Here is a 21,836-nt window from a genome sequence, read left to right as displayed (position 1 = left end):
ACCATCTTCTGGTCACCGCCTGCGTGTGGGTCTGTGACTAGGGACTCCTGGTGATCACTTCACCTATCCCCATCACGACTCGCCCATCTCTGCAGGACTTTTATGGGTAGGGGTGGGGAAAATGTTCTTCCTGTGAAAGAAGCCTGTGTATGAGTAGTTTAATGTGGGGAGCTATTGCACACAAATCTTGGCAGAAGAGGCACCTGTGTCCGGTGGCAAGGAGGTCCAAGATGACCAGGGATTTCTCCTCCATTGCAGCCTTTGTCTGCCTTTGCAGCTGTTGAGAGGTGATCCTGCTTCATCTGCCTGTTCTGCCATTGAAGTCTTACACTGGGTTGTGTTGTATTGGGCTACACTTTGTCTGCTACCTCGCTTTCGACCTTATCGCTCTGGGTGACCCTACCAGGAGTACAGGACTCCAGATGGCATCGCTCTTAGGGTCTTAAATATATGCAAGCTTCTTCACCACGTCAAGGTGGCAACCCAAGAAGAAGACTTCTCAGCAAGACACATATTTATCATATGGCAGAACTACATGTTTCCAGGTTTTATCACAGCCTGACTTGTCCTTTATTTTCTAGGGTACTGTGAAACAATAAAGAAGGATTTCATGTACCTACAGGGTTAGTCAACTGAGTACTAGTTGACCTCAGCTAAAGTCGAGGGGTGGGATGGGATTTTTTTTTCTGAACATGATGGGTGTGAAATGTTCCTTTTATTTTACAACTGCAAAAGTATAAAACCACAAGGAGGTCAGGATCTGAGGAAACCTCTCTTCAAACCATACAGAAAAGGCATATTAATAGAATGTTAACATGTCCACATGTGCTTCCATTTGTTCCTCCAAGTGACCAGCAATATCATAAAGATATGTATCAATTACTGAACCAAACATCACGTGCCAACCCACTGCAGTAGACTTGGCATGTTATCACTTCCTAGAACTCCTTCCAATTATTGAACAATCGCTTCCTCAACTTCTTAAAAGGAAAACAATTAACATACAGGAATTGCTATTTCAAGCAAGTTTCAAAGTTCTACATAATTTTCCAGCTGCAGTCCTTCTAGGGATTGAACTGCTGTGACGAACATCACAAATTCTCCTTACCGCTTTCTTTCACCAGGATACAGTACGTCCCTAACTGAAAACACAAGTCAATATCTTTCATCAAGAAATAAACGACTTGTTAGTAACATTCAGAGTCTGTTTTCTTTTTTTAGAAAGGATATGAAACATCAACAGTATAAAGGTTTCTAAAGGGAATTCAGCTGCAAGGAAGTTTGTTTCTTTTGAAACTGTACAAGTTAAAAAAGGAAATAATTATGCATTGTTCCTTTTCTCATTCCTTTTGTCAACTAGGTCTTTACAGAAGGGTCATAAAACCATACATATGTGAGAGTAATCCACATCCTTCAAAAATCACGTATGTTTCTGCATGCAGGAGGCAACATGGTCCATGCATTAACCTGGAAGACATGAGCTGTGAATTCTGTTCCTGAGTCTAACACTCATCTGTTGTGTGATTTAAGACAAGATGCTTCCCGTCTATGTCATGCTTTCTCCACTCAAATTAATTTTTCTCTTCCTTTGTAAAGTAATTCCATATCTACAAGTGAAGAGCTAAGTCTTATATAAATGTATAACTATATATACTACCACTATGATCAGTCCAAATGTTAGGTGCACTTATTTGACCTTGCCTCCTATTCCAAGTAACAAACCCTGCACAAGCCCACATGCTATATATACAACTTTTCTGTTGGGATGGAGGAAAAATGGAAGAGGAGATAAGAACCAAGTTAGATAGATATTAGACTCAGTGTTTAATATTACATCTAGAAGGTCCTCTGGTACAATGCTGATGGGCACAGCATGAGAACTTGAAAAGGATAAATTAAGTTATACACTGAAAAGCAATTATAGATTTTTTTAAGAAGGTAGATAAAATGTATTCATTACAGCCTTTTCCTTTTCCTCTGAGCCTATATAAGTTGGAGTCATAGTACTAAATTTCAAGCAGAGGCATACAAAAACTAATGTCAGCAACATATATTTTAAGACTCCCTAAAACATACCTAAACTAGCATTTCTTCAGAATAGGTGACAGAATATGTGATGGCATGGAGTGATATAAAGGTTTTAAGGTAAGAGTTTGGAATTACTCGTATACCTTGTAGTTTTGTTGCTTTTGAATAATACAGTCATCCTAAACCAGGGCCGGCCCACAACATTTTGGCACCTGATGAGGGGAGCTCAAATGAGGTCCCTATGCCCCCTCGCTTGGGCCAAAACTTTGAAAGGTCTCAGTTCTGCCTTCTTCCTGTTCTACTCCTCTCATGGTACTGCTCTGCTACCTACCCCAATGAAGGAGAACTAACAACTTAAAATGCCTTGTTCAAAAATTTTAAGTAACACTTAACTTTCAAATGCCTGAACAGCAACTGTAACTTTTCTTGTCTGCATAGTAAACACTGGCATTTTTATCTGTTTGAATAATCAAAGTGGTGCATTCCATGCCTTCTTGGCTGCAAAGATTTGAACTGCTTCCTGACAGTCCACAGTCTCGGCCAGTTTATCCTCTATTGAGATGGTTGGAAGGCTGACCAACCTCTCCTGTGTCATTGTGGAGCACAGATGTGTGTTTATTAACTTTAGCTTGGAGAAGCTGCGTTCTCCACTGGCAACTATTACAGGAAGTGTTAGAAGTATGCGCAGAGCAGCAAAAGCATTTGGAAAGAGGGTGGTCATCTTATTTGTGCACATATATTCCAGAACAGCTTTTGGAGTTGATCCTGCTGAAATGTGTCTTGAAAGGGCTTTCAGTTCATCACCTAAATCACTCACATCAATATCGCGCATGTCATCATGTGTCAACACTGTCTCTAGTGCCCTGCATTGCTGGTGTAGGTCTTCTTCAAGTATAGTGAGGAGTTTTGGAATATCATACAACATCCCAAATATACTGCTGTGTTCCTTGAGCTGCATGAAACGTTCTTCAACTGACTGTATTGCACAATTTAGCACCTGGTTAAAGAATTCAACTCTGAATTGTTGTTTGGGGTCTCTTATGGGATTATCCCATGCCTCGTAATCAAAATGTCTTCTTCTTCGGTGCCTCTTGTATTCTTGAATGGGTGGGAAAATAGCTTCAGTGTGAAGTTCCTCTGCCAACTTCTGTGCACTCTTCAGAACGTTTTGAAATCCCTCATCTGACCGGTAAGACTGTAGGTATGACTTTGTTTTGTCCAGTTGTTCTATTGCTCCAGATATATCAAGGTCAACACCTTGGAGTCTCTTGCTTACAACATTTATTTCAAACAGTATGTCATGCCACAACATTAAGCCACACAGAAATTTGAAGTTATGTATGTTTCTGGTGATTCCATTTTCCGCTGTCACTGTTCTCCCACGAACAGTTCCTGTCATAGCATTATCCTCCATAATGGTAACTATGGCATCATCTATCTTCCCAATTTGCTGTTTGATAGGCTTTATCACCTCTACTCGTGTGGCACTCAGTGGTTTCAGTGTCAGAGAGGATGTTTCCAGATGTTGCTTCAAAATTTGCCATCGATGAGTTGATGCAGAGAAAAATACATAGATGCTTTGAATTACATTAAAAAATTCAGCAGCCTCACTGGAAGCTGATGCTGCATCACTGACCACCAAGTTCAATGAATGAGAACTGCCTGGGACAAAAAAAGCTCGAGGGTTTAACTCTCGGATCCGTGTCTGCACTCCTCTCATGTTGGCATCATTATTGTAGCCCTGACCTCTCATGTCAGCTATTGCAATTCCTGTATCTTCCAGCTTTTTAAGAAGCACATTTGTCATACCAGTTCCTGTAGTATCATCAATGTCAATACATTCTAGAAAATGCTCTCTGACAGTTACCATTGCAGGGACATTTTCACTAGGTTCTGTTGTTGTTACAAAACACACCATTAAAGTAATTTGTTCCATATGGCTGATGTCAGGTATGCAGTCCAGAATAGAGTAATATCTTGCTGACTTCAGATCTGCCACAATCTTCTGTTTGACTTTTGTTGCCAGTAACTGTATGATCTAATTTTGAATTGTTTTTCCAAGGTAGTGGTGTGTGTACATTTCTTGGGTGGTGATTCTTCTTAGATGCTCCTGGAGTACAGCATCAAACTCAGCCATCAGCTCCACAATTTTAAGGAAGTTTCCATTGTTTGGAACATACAGCTGATCTGAAGTGCCACGCAGTGCTAGGTTTTGGGTAGTAAGCATTCTCACAATGGCAATGAGCCTTTTCAGAAGATTTTGCCAGGAAAGAGACTCTGATGCAATCTTCTCTTGATGCTGATCGTCTATGGTGGCCTTTAACCTTAGTCTCATCTCAGGCTCTTTCCACTTATGGAATGCTCTCTGGTGATTTGCTGCCTTTTCATGGAATGCCAGATTTCTAGCCAGATTTTTCTAGTCCTTTGTTCCTGTAGAACTCAATGTGGCTGGAACATTAGACTGGAAGAGTTTGCAACAAAAACATGCAGCATTCTGGGTTTCTGAGTACATAAGCCGTGGCCTTTCCACTTTGTCACCATTGGGGATTTCATGCCAGTAATGTGTTGGATGGAAACTTCTATTTTCATTGTCTTTGGGGAACATGAAGTTTTTCACTTGCTGTGGTTCATGCAGTACAAGGAAGTCCCTCAGGCTACTGCTCAAGTGGGTCCACAGTCCTGGATCATCTAGACATAAGGAACTAAACTCAGCAGCAGCTGTTTCTTGTGCCTCCAGCACACTCTTCTCTGATCTACACTTTTCTTCAGGAATGTGCATGGTTACATTCATTTGAGATGGAGATATGGATGCTGCAGTAGCTACCGGGTCAGCTGCACTCTGACTAACTGGAAGATCAGGCATCTCCTCACCACTCACTTATTCACTGGGGCTGGAAGGCTCACCGTGAACATTTGTGTCTATGTATCTCAGAAGAGCTCCTTCCTGCTTAGATAGAAAAGCTTCCTTTGCTTTCTTTCTTTTTCTGAATGCTGCCCCAGAGGGGCGTTTTCTTCTTTCATTCATGACTGCTGTTTTGTGCCGGCTATAGCAGCTCTCAACACTCAATAGAAGGGGAGAAATAAGCAGGCTGGTAGCAGGGCCTGAGTGAGGGAAGATATCAGCGTCTTAAGGGCCTAACTGGCTCCTATTACTTCAATTGACTGCCTGTTCTCCTCAAGTGTGTTCAGGGAAGCATCAGGAAACAGGAAGCTCCCTGAGAAGCTGGTGTTAATCAGTCTAGGCTCCTGGGGGTACTAGAGAGGTACATAAGAGGGTCCTCCTCCTCTCTTTCCCTGCAGCTCCTGCTGCTTTCTGTTATTCCCTCTCACCTTTTCTCCTGCCTGCCTGTTATGTCTCTTGTGCCCTCCTTCCTCCAGCACAACACAACATGTCTGTGCATCTAGAGCGGAGAGAATACATATGCACCAGCAGCAGACACAATTTTCTACACTCTGGGTCCTAGTGCCCACCCTTCCCCACCCTGCTCGCTCGCGCGCGTGCACACACACACACACACACACACACACACACACACACACACACACACACAGAGTCTGGCACCTGGGGCAGCCACCTCAGTTCTCCTCATGGTAAGGCTAGCCCTGTCCTAAACCCATCCAGCTCTACCACACCATCATGTTTATGTATATATTGGTGTACTCTGTATGTATGTATACGTAGATATGCTACACAGTACCAAAATGCAGTTGCCTTTGAAATGGAATGTGGAGGCCACTTAACTGGGCACAGGTGAGGACAGAAAATGATGACTACCCTACCTAACTCAAAACTGCTATAAATATTCATAACAGAATATAACAATGCATAAAACTAAACTCTAATCAGTATCACACACCTCTTTAGCTGTAAATGACCCTGCATAGAAAAAGTAAACCATCCCCTGAATTGAAAACAAAGTTTCCTTTCATCTTGCTCATTTTTAGGCCCACTAATGATCACTAAATCCTAGGCAACTAATGGTGTGAAGCAATTTAAGTGCTAATCAGACATCAGTAAGAGGAAAAAGCTTACTGCAAACCTGTGCTGCTGAGGTCTAATCTGCGTTCATTTATTATCAAATTCTACTGTGACTTTCCAGACTTGTCATTGAAAAATTGCGAAATCTCTCATGTGCAATATTAAAACATCATTTGCATTGTTTTGAGGGCCTTGTGCAAGATCAAGCACTAGAAAAAAGAAGGTATGAGAAGAAATTAAGAACTGGAATGTGTCCCTGTAGATTGTGCAATAGAGTTACAAAAGTTACTTAACTATAGTGTAGATTTTCATTCTCTATAATGCCAACCTGTCTGATGTGTGAGGGTCCATGTTAAAATTTTCAGAACTAAGGACAGAGGAACTCAGTTCTGAATCAATTTTGTATGAATTTCTTCTCACTCTTTGACTGAACAGCTTCATTCTCGACTGTCTTGCACCTTATGTACACATTTAAACCTTTGGGAAGCATGAACAAAGTGAGTGCAAAATGTTACCATTCTGAGAAGCTAGCATTTTAGAAAGACTTGACACAGGTGTAAATGACTGTGCAATGTCATGGCAGAGGTCTAATAGGAAGGGAGAAGTTCTCATGGAAGGGTAACTACAAGGTCAAGTTCAGTGAAATCCGAGACAGAACTAGAGGTCCGAGGGAAACAGAACATAATGACTTTTCAAAAGTAACTTGAGTAGCTCTAAGTATGTCCTACTTCAAGTTATTGTATTTTAATGAAGCTGCTTCAGGGATCTACATGGGCCCCAAAAAATCCAGTACCCATGGTACCATTGATAGTTCCTTGGAAAATGCAACAATGGTGGGTGTGGTATGGAATCCTGCACGGAACTTTTTTTAATTCTGCTCCCTCCTGCTCCCACTATTATGGCGACAAGTCCTGTGGGACCTGTGGGATCCCAGTCCCACTTCAGGGCTCTCTACTAGTCCCGCACAGGGCTCAAATGTGGTATAAAAAGCAGGACAGAAATGAACCAAACCATGTAGTACATATTTTACAAATCTCACTGCAAACACTTACAAACACTAACATCAGTTTTTTAAATCCAATAAATGCATTTTCCATGTGTGCGAAGTCAGCTCTGTCATTTGAAGCAGAATGTCTGATAATTCTCAATGTAGCAGTGATTATTTTTCCAGGCTTCTAGACTGATTCAGGACCACTTTGTGAGGTGGGGGGGGGGGGGGGGGTGGAGAGAGGAGAGGATGTGGGGCGTGTTGGGAAAAACATTCAAGGAGCTTACCCACATCATCCCCATGCCCTGTTGTGGTTCATTCTTGATCCTATTGTGGACCCCCAAGGTCACACACCACTATTTAATGGGAAGGGAGGAGGCAAGACCTAGGTCTTACCTCCTTCTGCACTGGCCCATGGAGTAGACACAATGAAAAAGAATGGTGCAACCTGTGCAGTCTCACTGCATACTGGGCAGCTCAGGGAAGGCTGGTGACTCTGCACTGCCACCAACATTGTGCTGTGACTTAAATGAACCCTATAGTACTAATTAAAGAGGTCTATTCTGAATAGCTCAATTTCACACTAGGAGAAATCTGAGGGGGGAACATTTTTCAGAATTACATTCATTTATATAAATCATGGCATTACTTCGCAGTCCTGGGACTTCAGCAGCATTCTCCTTGCCACAGTATGTGTTTGAGATGTTTATATCAATTTCACTGTTGTTAATAGTAAAAAATTAAAATCAATAATACTAACAACAATAAATGTACATAGTGTTTAATATCCTCAGACCATAGATTGTGTGGTAATCCCAAAGTAGCCAATTTTTTGTTTCTTAAAACTAACTTTTATGGCAAGGGACACCATTGAAGTAAGGACACCTTTTTGATAAGAAAGAACTTATTCTGGAGAGGGGAGAAAGCAGCATTTAGTCTGGTATTTTCCTGGTTTGTTAATTTGGAGTAGATTGGGCATGAAGCAGAGGCCAATTGCCTGAGCTGAGGCATGCATTCTTATTATGAGTTTGGAATCTGAGTTATTGCAGACCCGGAGGCAGGCAATTTTGTTTCTACTATAGATTTTCTGTCATTGGACTGGGAAGGGGAAAAAAAATGTGAGAGAGCCTTCTAATTTGCATATGCAAATTAATGATTTTGGTACTTGACTTATCCTTTAGTACTTGTCTATCCTTTCAGAGAAAAAGGGGTATAGGTGTGGCAAGAAAGGACAGAAGGAAAGGAAGTAGAAAGGGGAGTAGAGAACAATATACTTTGTTTTAGATATTCCCTGTGTGAATTAATATGACAAATGTATGCATTTGCACAGAAAAGATATGATCATTTTGATTGTGTTGTGCCACATTTTCAAAATGCCTGCATGCTCATTGGCCATCTGCAGCTGATATAAGCTACAGAGAAGATGGAGCGGTTCGTAAGTGAATGGGATGATTTAGTATTGTGTCTATAAGGTTTTAAACATGTAGGGCAATATTTTGAAAAAAATTGCTGCCTGAAGTTAGGTTCCTAAATCCATAGTTAGGCCCATAAATGAGTGGTCCTATTTACAAAAATGTTGATTGCCCACCAGCTGCCAAAGATTTTAAATAATAAATCCCTTATTTAAATATTAGAAGCCTAACAGTGGTCCCCAAAGTTTTTCAGTCATGCCCCCCCTCTGCGCCCCCCTGGGAGCCAGGGCAGGTGTTGGGGGGGGTAAGTGGGGCACAAGGGGGGAGGAGGAGCCATGCTTGGGGCAGGATGGTGGAGCCGCCGGGATCTCTCTTGCCAGAGCTATCCCTGAGTGCTCCTCCAGGCTCCAGCAGCAGCAGCTGCTCCTCTCGCCCCCTGGTGGCAGAGCCCAGTTACGGCGGGTAACTGGACTTTTAATATCTGGAGGGCTGGGGCTGGGGCTGGGGCTGGGGCCGGGGCGGAACTGAGGGCAGAGCAGGGCTGGGTGGCATTCCCTCCCCATGCCCCTGGGGTGGGAGGGGGCAAGCCCAAGCCTGCTGCGCTTCCCCCGGACATTCCTCTGTGGCCCCCAGGTGGGTGCACCCCACAGTTTGGGGACCACTGATCTAGATCATCCCTGACAGGTGTTTCTCTAAACGAGTGGTTCTCAACCAGGGGTATGTGTACCCCTGGGGGTACGCAGAGATCTTCCAGGGGTACATCAGCTCATCCAGATATTTGCTTAGTTTTACAACAGGCTACATAAAAAACACTAGCGAAGTCAGTACAAACTAAAATTTCATATAGACGAAATGAGAAAGTAAGCAATTTTTCAGTAATAGTATGCTATGACACTTGTATTTTTATGTCTGATTTTGTAAACAAGTAGTTTTTAAGTGAGATGAAACTTGGGGAATGCAAGACAAATCTGACTTTTGAAAGGGGTACAGTAGTCTGGAAAGGTTGAGAATCACTGCTCCAAACTGTTCATAAAAACCTACAAAAAACCTCCCTCGGTAATTTGTTCCAGTGCTTAACTACCCACAGAGTTAGGAAGTTTTTCCTAATATCTAACCTAAATCTATCTTGCAGCAATTTAAGCACATTAATACTTGTCCTGTCTTCGGTTGTTAAGGAGAACAGTTTATCATGCTCCTCTCCCGAGCAACCTCTTATGTACTTGAAAGCTGTTATCTTGTCCTCCCTCAGTCTTCTCTTCTCCAGACTATATAAACCCAATGTTTTTGAATCTTTCCTTGTAGATCAGGTTTTCAAGAACTTTAATAATTTTTGTTGCTCTCCTCTGGACTTTTCCTATTTGTCCACATTTTTCCTGAAGTATGGTATCCAGAACTCAACACAATATTCCAGATGAGGCCTTATCAATGCTGAGTAGAGCGGAAAAAATATTTCTCATGTCTTGCTTACAATGCTCCTGCTAATACATCCGAGAATGATGTTTGCTGCTGCTTCTTTTTTTTTTTTTTTTTTTTTTGCAACAATATTACATTGGTGACTCATATTTAGTTTGTGATCCACTATAACCTCCATATTGTTTTCTGCAATTCTCCTTCCTAGGTAAACATTTCCCATTTTGTATTTGTGTAATTGATTAGTCCTTCCTAAGGGTAGTACTTTGCACTTGTCCTTATTGAATGTCATCCTATTTAATTCAGACCATTTCTCCAGGTTGTCAAGATCATTTTGAATTGTAATCCTGTCCTCCAAAGCACTTACAGCCCCCACTCAGACTTTGTGAGGGTTTGTCTTCATGTACAGCATTGCAACGCCGCAGCTGCATAGGTGCAGTTGCGCCACTGTAGTGCATTAATGAAGATGCTACTACACCGATGGGAGAGCTTCTCCTGTCAGCGTAGTTAATCTCCTTCCCTGAGAGATGGTAACTGTGTCGATGGGAGAAGCTCTCTCATTGACATAACATTGTCTGTACTGGGGGCTAGGTCAGTATAGCTATGTTGCTCAGTGGTGTGGATTTTCACATCTCTGAATGCCCTAGTTATACCGATATAAGTTTGTAGTGTAGATCTGGCCTGAATCCCACTGATTTTCTAGGTACCTAAAAGTTAGGCATGGCAATGCTCATCATCAACACACCTCTTTCTTTGTGAATCTAGATGTTAATGGACATTCAAATTCCCATAGCAATTTGAGAGGAGAAATTTGGGCTGTGTTATTGGCTACATTTTCTCCTTCCCACTCAGTGTTCTACACTTCTGTGTAAACTTCATAGATTCCAACGTCGGAAAGGCCAGAGACTATATGATCTCAATGGTCCTATGTTATACAGGAAATCAGGACATGCCCCAGAAAATTCCTAGTGCATATCTTTAAAAAACTCCAACCTTGCTTTGAAAATTGTCAATGATGGAAATTGGCACAATAGTAGCTTTCTTCTGGAACTTCCCCACTGCTCCTAGAGCTATTGAAAATCAACAGTCACACTCCAGCGAGATCCTCAGCCAGCCTCGTCTAAAATTCTTGGATGCAAGTTATTTGGACCTGCTGATTTTAAAAAGTCTAATTTTTACTATCTTCTGTTTAACATTCTCCAGGAATACTGGTGGAATGTAAAGAGGGTTACTAGGGCTGTCAAGCAATTAAAAAATTAATCACAATTAATCGTGCGATTAACTGCACTGTTAAACAATAATAGAATACCATTTATTTAAATACTTTTGGACATTTTCTACATATTCAAATATATTGATTTCAATTACAACACAGAATACAAAGTATACAGTGCTCACTTTATATTTATTTTTATTACAAATATTTGCACTATAAAAAAGAAAAAAGAAATAGTATTTTTCAATTCACCTAATATAAGTACTGTAGTGCAATTTCTTTATCATGAAAGTTGAACTTACAAATGTAGAATTATGTACAAAAAAACTGCACTCAAAAATAAAACAATATAAAACTTTAGAGCCTACAAGTACACTCAGTCCTACTTCTTGTTCAGCCAATCGCTCAGAAAAGCAAGTTTGTTTAGATTTGCAGGAGATAATACTTCCCACTTCTTTTTTACAATGTCACATGAAAGTGAGAAAAGGCATTCACCTGGCACTTTTGTAGCCAGTGTCACAAGATATTTACATGCCAGATGCGGTAAAGATTTATTTGTCCCTTCATGTTTCACCAACCATTCCAGAATGCATGCTTTCATGCTGAAAAAAGGGTTCTGCTCAATAACAATCCAAAGCAGTGTAGACTGACACACGTTCATTTTCATCATCTGAGTCAGATGCCACCAAAAAAAGGTTGATTTTCTTTTTTGGTGGTTAGGGTTCTGTAGTTCATCAGAGTGTTGCTCTTTTAAGACTTCTGAAAACATGCTCCACACCTCGTCCCTCTCAGATTTTGGAAGGAACATCAGATTCTTAAACCTTGGGTCAAGTGCTGTAGCTATCTTTAGAAATATCACATTAGTACTTTCTTTGCATTTTGTCAAATCTGCAATAAAAGTGTTCTTAAATCAAATAACATGTGCTGGATTGTCATCTGAGACTGCCATAACATGAAATATATGGCAGAATGCAGGTAAAACAGTGCAGGAGACATACAATTCTTCCCCCAAGGAGTTCAGTCACAAATTTAATTAATCCATTATTTTTTAACAAGTGAATCTTTGAAAAAACAGGAAAAACTTGGTAAGAGTGATAACTGAATTTTTTTGGTTTGGAAATTCTTGAGCGATAGTTTAGGTCAGTTCACAGTTTATTCAAAAGGTTAAATTCAGTTCTTATATTATCTAATTGTTTGGCCAATCTCTCACCTAATGCTAGTGATCAAAGGCCCTGAATCAGGAGCCAGCTAACAGAGCTGTAAACAGGGGAGTTTGAGTGGGAGTTTGCAAGGGAGTTTGGGGGGAAGACTAAGAGAGGCAGGCAGAGGGACAGACAGGTGAGGAAGTGTGTGGTGTTCTGGCAGTGTTTTGGTGCTCATTGGGGGTTTGTTTTGCTGCGGGTGGTAGTGTTTTGGTTTGGTTTGTTTCCCAGACTTACAGGATTTACGTGGGAAGGCTATTACAGATACAAAAGCAGCAGTGGTAGTGACCCAGCAGTGGAAGACACAATGAAGATGACTGGATGTGGAAGCCGTTGCATGTACATGATCCTGGAAGGGGTACCTGAAAAGAGTGTTGTCTGCATGAAGTGCCACCTGATGGAAGAAAAGATCTGAGGATTGGAGATGCAGGTGGAAACTCTGGTTGAGTTTAGAAGGGGGTTTGAGCAGATGATGGAGCAAAGACATGAGGAGTCTGAATGGAAAAGCTCAGACGTGCAGATGGAAGCAGGACCAAAGAACTCTGAGGGGAGACTGCTGGGTGAGGAAAGTGGACAGTGGAAGCATATAACTAAGAGAACCAGGCAGAGGAAAAGACGGGCTAGTGAAGGAGAAATAGAGCTCAGAAACAGGTTTGTGGAGTTGGAAAATGAAGAACGGGCACAGTAAGTTGTCACTGAAGGTGAGAGGGCAAGGAAGAAGAGAAGAGCAGCTAGTCCTATAGGAAGAGGGGAAAAGTCAATGGAGATAACAATAACAAATATGAGCCCCAGGAGGATATGGGATGGGTTGTGGAGGATTGCAAGGGAGAATAGGAATTGAAAGGATTTGCAGCCAGAGGGAACAGGGGATAGACCAGAGAATCGCACCATCACCAGGAAATAGACTTCTAGGATGGAGGCTGGCACAACTGATTAAGAGAGCTTTAAACTAGGAATTTGGGGGAGATGGTTGGGAGATGTCCAGGTAATCTGTACGCCGGATTTTAACATTGAGAGGGAAGAAAATGAAGTAGGAAAGGATACAGCCGTGGGTAGGAGAATGGACATACGGAGGAAGGGTAGTGTAGATACCATTCTAATAGGTGATACTGGCGGTAGAATGTCTGGGCCTAATCAGGTAAAGAATGTGAGCGAAGCCAAACAGCAAAAATTAAGATGTTTGTACACCATTGCAAGGAGCCTAGGTAACAAAATGGAGGAACTAGAGTTACTGGTGCACTTATCCATATAAAATGAAAAAGACAAGGTCAAGATGAAGCTCAGTCAATGTCACAACCTTGATAAAGATCCCCCCTGCTGGACACTCACCAAACTGTTGTATTTGGGTGCCACCACACTAAACCCATATGTTTCAAGTCTGAAAAGGCTCCAGCACTCTTTCCTAGCCTCTCTGGCACACTTCCTGGGCACAGTCTCTCTTATCCTTTTACAAAAATGGGACTTCATGGTCCAGCTGCTCTAGGCCTGCAGAACAAGTGCTGATGCACCAATCGCTTAAAAGCACCCTTTCTCAGAGCACCGATCTTCTGGGCACTCTGGATTTAAAGTTCACCTCTTCAGGGACATGTGGTAGTTTGCAAAAGGTCCCCCAAAACAGTCCATCTTTACATTAGGTAGCACAATAGATATGCAGCTTTAGACAAAACAATAAAACACCTCTACAAATTTCCCTTCCTTGGCTACCTCAGCACTCTTGAGCATTCTTTAGACCAGGGATCGGCAACCATTGGCACGCGGCTCGCCAGGGTAAGCCCCCTGACGGGCCGGGACGGTTTGTTTACCTGCCACACCCACAGGTTCGGCTGATCGTGGCTCCCACTGGCTGCGATTCACTGCTCCAGGCCAATGGGGGCCATGGGAAGCAGCAGCCAGCACATCCCTCGGCCTGCGCCACTTCCCGCAGCCCCCATTGGCTTGTAGCAGCGAACCGCGGTCAGTGGGAGACGTGATTGGCCGAACCTGGCGAGCCGCATCCCAAAGGTTGACGATCCCTGCTTTAGACTTAGGCCAGAGTCCTCTGAGGAGTCCAGGATCCTTCCTATGGCCCATGGCTTTTCTTCTGAATTATAGAATGTCTCTCTCTCTCCTCCAGACAGCTTCCTTCTTCCTTAGTGGGATCTGCAGTCAGAGAAGGTCCCCTCTGCTGTTGAAGCATGCCTCTCTATTCTTCTCTCCTGTACAAGATTCCCTCTTTCTGTGAGTCCCTCTGATTTTAAAGGAGGTACTACTACCTGTATTTTTTATTTTTCTGTTTGGGAATTTTTCACTTCATTCCACTTCCCATACCCCGCAAATAGGATAGGTCAAAGTTGTTTTCCAGATCAGGTAGCCTCCTTAGCATACCCATTGTTCTGCCAGAACAGAATCGTTAAGATAAATTACTTCTTTTGTTCATTCTGTAACTTATTCCAGATTGTGTTATAAAACTGGGGCTATGTCACCTCATGACTCACTACATGTTGAGTCGTATTTCATAAAATTAACCAGAATTCATAACCAAAACAAAGAATCCCCAAATTGGCACAATCTGTTGTTTTTAAAAAATGAATTTAAATGTAGTTTTGAGTACTCCACCAGGCACTGAGTCCATCTGCCACTTTTTGAGGTTTTTACAATTCTTCCGTTCTCCTACTGCTCTGTGAGAGACCCACACAAAGGACAGAGGAAACTGAGTGTAGTGTATATTGTGTAGAAGAATTAGTGAATGTGACTACACACAAAATGCTGTCAAATGCCCCCCCCCAAAAAAAACCTGAAAAGATAGGGCAAGTTTTCTTCTCCAATCTGTCACTTATTGTACTCTTACACATTATTTGTAACAATAGTGTTAAAACATTGTCATATACAAGTGTGATTTATTTTTTAAGCAGATGGTGTTGTTTTCCTTAGATTGGTTTCAGCAAGGGTGGCAACAATGGCACTGCTTCAGAAAGGAGGTGGTGATGGCTTTGGAGCAGATTCTTCCTGTACCTTACTCTGAGAGTAACGTAGTCCTATTGACTTCAAAGCTTGCTGATGTCACTTAGTCAATTTATTCTTTGGATCAGAGTCTAAGGGACTACTTACAATGAGTCAGGGTGGCAAAATCTTGCCCTTTGTGACATGGTTGCAAACCTCTAAGTCAAAAGGTAGAATTTATCTAAAATAATTATTAATAATAATAATTGGCAGCAAACCAGGCCAATGTGCCCATTGTCTCAGCCCATCTGCTGTAGTCTACTCTGTACCATTTTTCAGTCAGACTTGTTTGCAGGAAACAAAACATAAATGAAATATCACCAACTGGCTTAACTTGTTAGAAAACTTAAAACTCAGTTTGTTCTTAAAAAAATAATAAATTAAAATGTGCTAGCAACAGCAGTATGAACAGCTCTGTGTGCCTGCAGCACCTGCCAGAGCTGCATAATGGCTTTTACAGTCAGACTGGCTTGCAAGGGAACACACGATAAACAGGTCTTGGCGATCTGCAATATGCTGTTAAACTTAAAATTCAGGTAGGGATTTTTCAATAAGAGAGCTGAAAACACAATAAGCAGTAGCTACATCTTTGCACAGCTCTCTCTGCACCTGTTAGATCCCTCCCAGGACCTCTCCAGTCAAAGTCAGTTACACAAAGGAAAAAGAAGATGCCTTACTGAAATGACCCTGTAATAAAACTTTAAATTCAGTTAGTGCTTTGTCCAAATATAATGGTATGTGTTTTTGTAAACAAACCATTAAAAGGCAATCTGGCAGTTGGCAAAGATAGCACTGAAGTGCCACCCACAGTGACTTTCCCACAAGTCCCTCTCCCCCTCACATTAGTTAAGGCAGTTGGCCATTTCTATTCTCCTTTCCTTAGCAATGTACTGTTGGGTAATTATAAAGTCTTTCAAAATAAGCCTGGGTCAAGCCATCTTTCAGATACTCCATGCAATGCTTTAAATATGCAGTCATACTACCCCTGAGCTGTGATCTTGTCAGATATCATAACATAAATAGGACTGAGCTGTGCCAATACCAGATTGAACCACTGCTGCCAGGTATGGGGCTAGTGATCCAGGAGGTGGGACTCTTATCTTTGAACCAACACTTTAGCATGAAGTCAGGAGGCACTGTGGTGCTGGAGGTGGCACCTTTCAAATGAGAAGTAAAAATGTATGACCCCATGTGTCTGGAGCCTCAAAATCCTATCAAACTTTTTGAGAGACTAGCTATGTTAGCCTAACCATCCTGGATGAATTCTATGCTGGGTACCCACACTCTGCCCATCTAAAATTGCCCCCTTTAGGTTCAGTTATCATACACTATTTCCCCCTCCTCCTGTCCTACACTGTTTGTATTGAACAGCTTTAGTGGTGGGTGAAATGATCCTGTATACAATTTGTAACTCTTCTCAAAGCTTTTAAAGCACTTTAGACTTCATGTAAATGCTTTTACCTTCTTGCCAGTATTAATGATGAGGGAGGCAAGAGAGAATATGATAGAATATGGTGATTGGCAGGACCTCCAGCAGCATAGCTGAAAATGTCATAGTCAAGTGTTATTATGTTAATGTTATGCCATTTACACTTATAAGAAACCCTTGGTATTATCTTGCTGTCTGTCCATTTTTTTTTTAGTGATCTCAGTACTTCAGGTGGATGGGTGAGAGGGAAATTATCCTGACAGCTTTCCCTAAGCCTCATGATCACACATCCAGAAAAACATCTCCCAGATGTCTGATGATTATTTTTTTTGTAAAATGTTGAAGTTTTGATTACATTTTGAATTGCAGACAGAAAAAAGGAAAGACAAGACAATGCATGAAATTTCATTATCTCTATGTTCCTGATATAGTGAGAAGGGAGAATACTTTGGAGACTCAGGACACTTCCAAAGTACCTAAAATAGAGCATGATTAGAAGGATAGTCTCCTCACATTATATATTATTAAAGGAACAGATGTATACCATGACTAATCAACAGACAAAGGAAAGGCAGGCAAACAGAACAAATGATAAGGCAGGGAAACATTACACAAGCAGGACAAGGACAAGTTAAGATCACAAAGACAAGCAAACATTCAGAGGGAGATTGACCACTAGGGGTTTTCAGAAGGAATCTGTCTACTCTGTATGGACTAACGAGAATTTTTACCACATTATGTGCAAGTACAAGGGCTTAGGCAATGATAGTTGACTTTACAGATGTATCAGAGCAGCATGACATGAAGAATGTTAGATACTCTTGGTCATTTAGTCTAATCCACATATTGTGAATGGTTGCCAAACCTGAATCAAGTTTACATGGTCAGATGAATGGTACCTTTTCAAATCTTATGATTTCCTCTAATACGATGTTGCTCCAGGGGTTTGCATCCAGTGATGAACATCTTTTACATATGTAGTTTGAAAGTTTCTTGGTAGTCAGAGTTACTCTGGGGAAACATTTCTCTCATGACAGTTTAAGTTATCTTTGACACTCGCTACAGGGTGGCTCAAAGTCAGGCTGAAGAATCAAGGTCCAGATCCTGAGCAAGTATAAATTAGCATAGCTGCATTTATTACAATGGACCTCTGGTAATTTATACCAGATAAGGATGTGCCCCAAGGGCATAAATAAATAGCTTATAAGTAGAGTAAGCAAAACTGAACATAGTGTTGAGTATGGATTTATGTCCTAGAGGAATAATTTACATTTTTCTAGGCCTTGCAATGCTGAGCTGAGCAATATCTAAGTACCTTTAAGGATCAGGGCCTAGATGCCTTCATTTTCATTAAAAAGAGGATCATTTAAATAATTTCAGTATTTGACTTACAAGTTTATGCCTTAACCACATAGTAGGACTCCCTTGCTCTGATACTAAATTTCCTCGTAGATCTGGTTTTCTAAACCTGTTATCATTTTTGTTGCTCTCCTCTGGACTCTCTCCAATTTGTCCACATCTTTCCGAAGGTGTGGTGCCCAAAACTGGACATAGTGCTCCAGCTGAGGCCCTACAAAATTGCCACAGGGGAAGAAGGACCTCCCTTATAACCTTTAACCCAGGTGGCTAGAACACTCTCCTGCAATATTGAGATCCAAATTCAGATCCCTTCTGATCAGGCAGAGGGGAGAATTGAACCATGGACTCCCACATCCCAGGAGAATGCCCTAACCACTGGACTAAAAATTATAAAGTAACCCTTTCTCCCGCCATTTTCCCTCCCCTCCTGGCATGTTGTGACTCAAGGCTTTTGCTTTTCCGAAAAAGCCTGAAATAGAAATAAAGCATTTTATGTCAGGCTGAAATGTTTTGTTTTGACCTGACTCAATTTTCTTTCTGCTTTTTCAATTCACTAAATTTGTTTGAAAAATTCCATATTCATTTCAACCAAAAACATTTTTTTTTATTATTCACCAAGCTCTAATCTTAACACCCTGATATCCAGCTTAGAGTTAGTGAGCAGTAACTGCTACAGTGAGTCAGCAGGACTCGATCACGTTTTCGCCAGAGCCACTAAATCGATGCCACTGCATCAATTGCAGAGGCACTGATTTAGCCCGTAGTGAGGACAAGCCCTTATGCAGCTATTTAACCTTATACACTATGAGTACTTCCATTGACTTCAATGGAGTTGCTCACTGTCCATAAAGTTAAGTATGTGCATAATTCTTTGCAGGATTAAGTCCCTAGTCATTGTCATTTAGAAAGTTCATGGACTCAAATTGTTATTATATTCTGCCATGGTGAACAAATGTCAGAATTATTGGGTTCTTTTGGTTTTCTCCAGAATTCGAAATTTACCATTTTAAAACAGAAAATTTCCATTTTCATTGCAAATAAATAAAAAGAGAACATAGCACCCACAAAAACAAGTATGTGATGAAGTGAGCAAAATAATGCCCTTTGTTTTTTGAGAACCTGTGGAAAGGTGATTGTTATTTATCTGTTAGCCCATTTGGCAAACAATGGGAAGTTTGGCACACAATGCATCTTTGTCACATGAAATGTGTCTCCCTGATGCAAGGTTCTGCCTTTGAGGTGAAGAAATAACTGCACCAGAAATGACTCGGTAACACTTATCCTGACTTGCTGATAAGCTAAAAGAAATCCCCTTCTGAGCTCTGCAGCTCTTAATTACCCACTTACTCCTCTAAAAATGAGCACTTTAGCACAGAACCTGTTGAGCTCTTAAAACCCAGCTGAGATAATCTCTGAGTCATATTTTAATAGAATATGATTAAAAATTATTCCTGTACACTATTTTATATTATAAATTAGATTGTAAAAGCATGAACATTTATTACATGACTGTCACAGAAAATCCATGATTGCTTGATTAGATTTATTGTTTTTATTCTTTTATTCTGTTATGTTTTTATTACTAGGAATTTCCATTGAAGAAAACAATTTCTGAAATATGAAATTATTTTACTTCTAGTTACACTGTTGTGTCTAATAGACTGTTGTGTCTAATAAAGTCTACTGAAGATAGGAATATTTTTAATGTCATGCAGATGAGCACAGTTATCTAAGAGGTTTCAGGGTGGAGGAGATGAGATTAAATTACTGCATTTGTATAGTCTCCATCCTTGATACAATGGCATTAAATGAAACGGTCACTATTTTCTCTCTTTAAGAGAATTAAATATAAATATGCCCTATGACATTCCCACATATTGCTACAACTGTTCAGATCAGCATGGTGCATCCATCTACCCCAGTGCCATTTCAGGTATAACTTTTTATATGTTGTCCCTATAGGATGCAGTCCCACAGCAACAGTCTGCTTGGCTACTAATGGACAGATACAAGAATGAATTATTAATGTTGTATTTGGGAAACAATTGTAACTTCAGTGTTGACATCCTATTTATCCCTGTTGAGAAAAAATAAAGTATTTACATGTATTTTGTGTATTGAAATGATGAATTATAACTGTTCAACAAAAATGTAATGCATGTGTTACAGTCACCTACAGATAAATTACCATTATGCTGCGTGAGTAATACTTTATAAACCCATTTGTCACACAGGAGAAGTGTCATATGCAATCTGATTCACTGTGCTTAATGTATTAAATGAAACTAACTTTGATTTTCTGCAAAGGGTATAAAACAACAATAACCAACTTACATACCAGGACCAGTGACGTACATTTTCTTTTTAAAATCTACTTTGTGCCTCTTGTGTATTTGCAAGGAAGAACCGGGGGGGGTTACATTTCATTTTAATTGGCATTAAGTGCACTGATAGTTTCTAAGTTATCACACAAATCAAAGTAACTACCACATTATAGTTACCAAGTCAACACTGATTTCTAAACTTTAAATAAATACAGTGGGACAGATGCTCAGCTGCTATAAATCCGTGTAGATTCATTCAATTTCAATGCAGCTACACTTCTCTAAAACAGCTGAGAATCTGGCCTAGAATATTTAGTCCCTTTATGTACAGTGACAGATCCTCAGCTGGTATATTTGGAATAGCTCCACTCAAGTCAATGGAGCTGCTATACCAATTTACAGCAGCTCAGTATGTGGCCCGCAATATGAATGTAATATACAATTGATTTTACAACAGGAAGGATAATATTTTTCAAAAGTGACTAAGTGACTTAGGAGCTACTTTTAATAGGATTTATTGTGTCTATGGGCTAGATTTTAAAAAAGTATCTAGATGCCTAAGGATGCAAATACATATCTACTGGGATTTTCAAAAGAGCCTATTGGGCTAACTGTCACTGACACATCTGAAAATCCCACTAGCCCCTTACCTGCATCTTTAGGTGCCTAAATACTTTAAAAGTTTAGCCATAAGTCACTTTTGAAAAATGGGACTTAGGCTCCTAAGTCATCTGCGTGCTTTAGAATATTTCACTTACAATTTTTATTTGTGGGGAATAAAACAACATTATTTTTCACACATGGATCATCACCCTGCCCTTCAAATGACAGCAGGCCAGCAGAGCTACATTTCATGCCCTCAAGAAAGTTGCTGGAGTTCCCTTTGAATAGTAACTATCAACTCAGCATTAAGGAATGTGAAGCAGACAATGCAAGAGTAGGCTAGTTGGAATAGAACAGAATCATCTGGCGGTCCCAAGTGGGAATACAATACAATAAAAGCAATACATAACTAACATGCATACCTTTAAACAGATATAGAGGAATGAAACAAAATAACCATGTTATAAACAAAACCAAAGATACCTCCCTTCCAAGGCCATACAAAGACTCTGATTGAAGTGAATGGGAACTTTGCTACTGATTTTAATGGGAGCAGAATTCCCAGGATATTAACAAGTCAAGTAAACCAAAAGAGTCCTGAGGCTGTTCTTTCTTAGCCTAGGCCTCTGGTAGTCTCCAGATTACAGGAAGCACAAAAGTGGTTTAAAATCACCTTTGCTTCCTTTCTTCACCCTCTTTCTGTGCTAGGTACAGGGATGTAACAATTCAGAATGGTTGCAAGAAAGAATCTTCCAAAGAGAAAACTGGCACTCAGAAGTCATGACCACAGCACACAACACAACAAGAAAGTGTGGTAATCATTCAGAATCCAGAGGGAAAAGTAATGTGAACAGAAGTGTCCTATCTCTACACCCAGGGATTACAGGGTGTACACAACCAATGCACA

The sequence above is a fragment of the Chrysemys picta genome, chromosome 1 (genome assembly GCF_011386835.1).
Source record: "Chrysemys picta bellii isolate R12L10 chromosome 1, ASM1138683v2, whole genome shotgun sequence".
Taxonomy (NCBI): domain Eukaryota; kingdom Metazoa; phylum Chordata; order Testudines; family Emydidae; genus Chrysemys; species Chrysemys picta.
Note: the sequence above shows the minus strand (reverse complement) of the source record.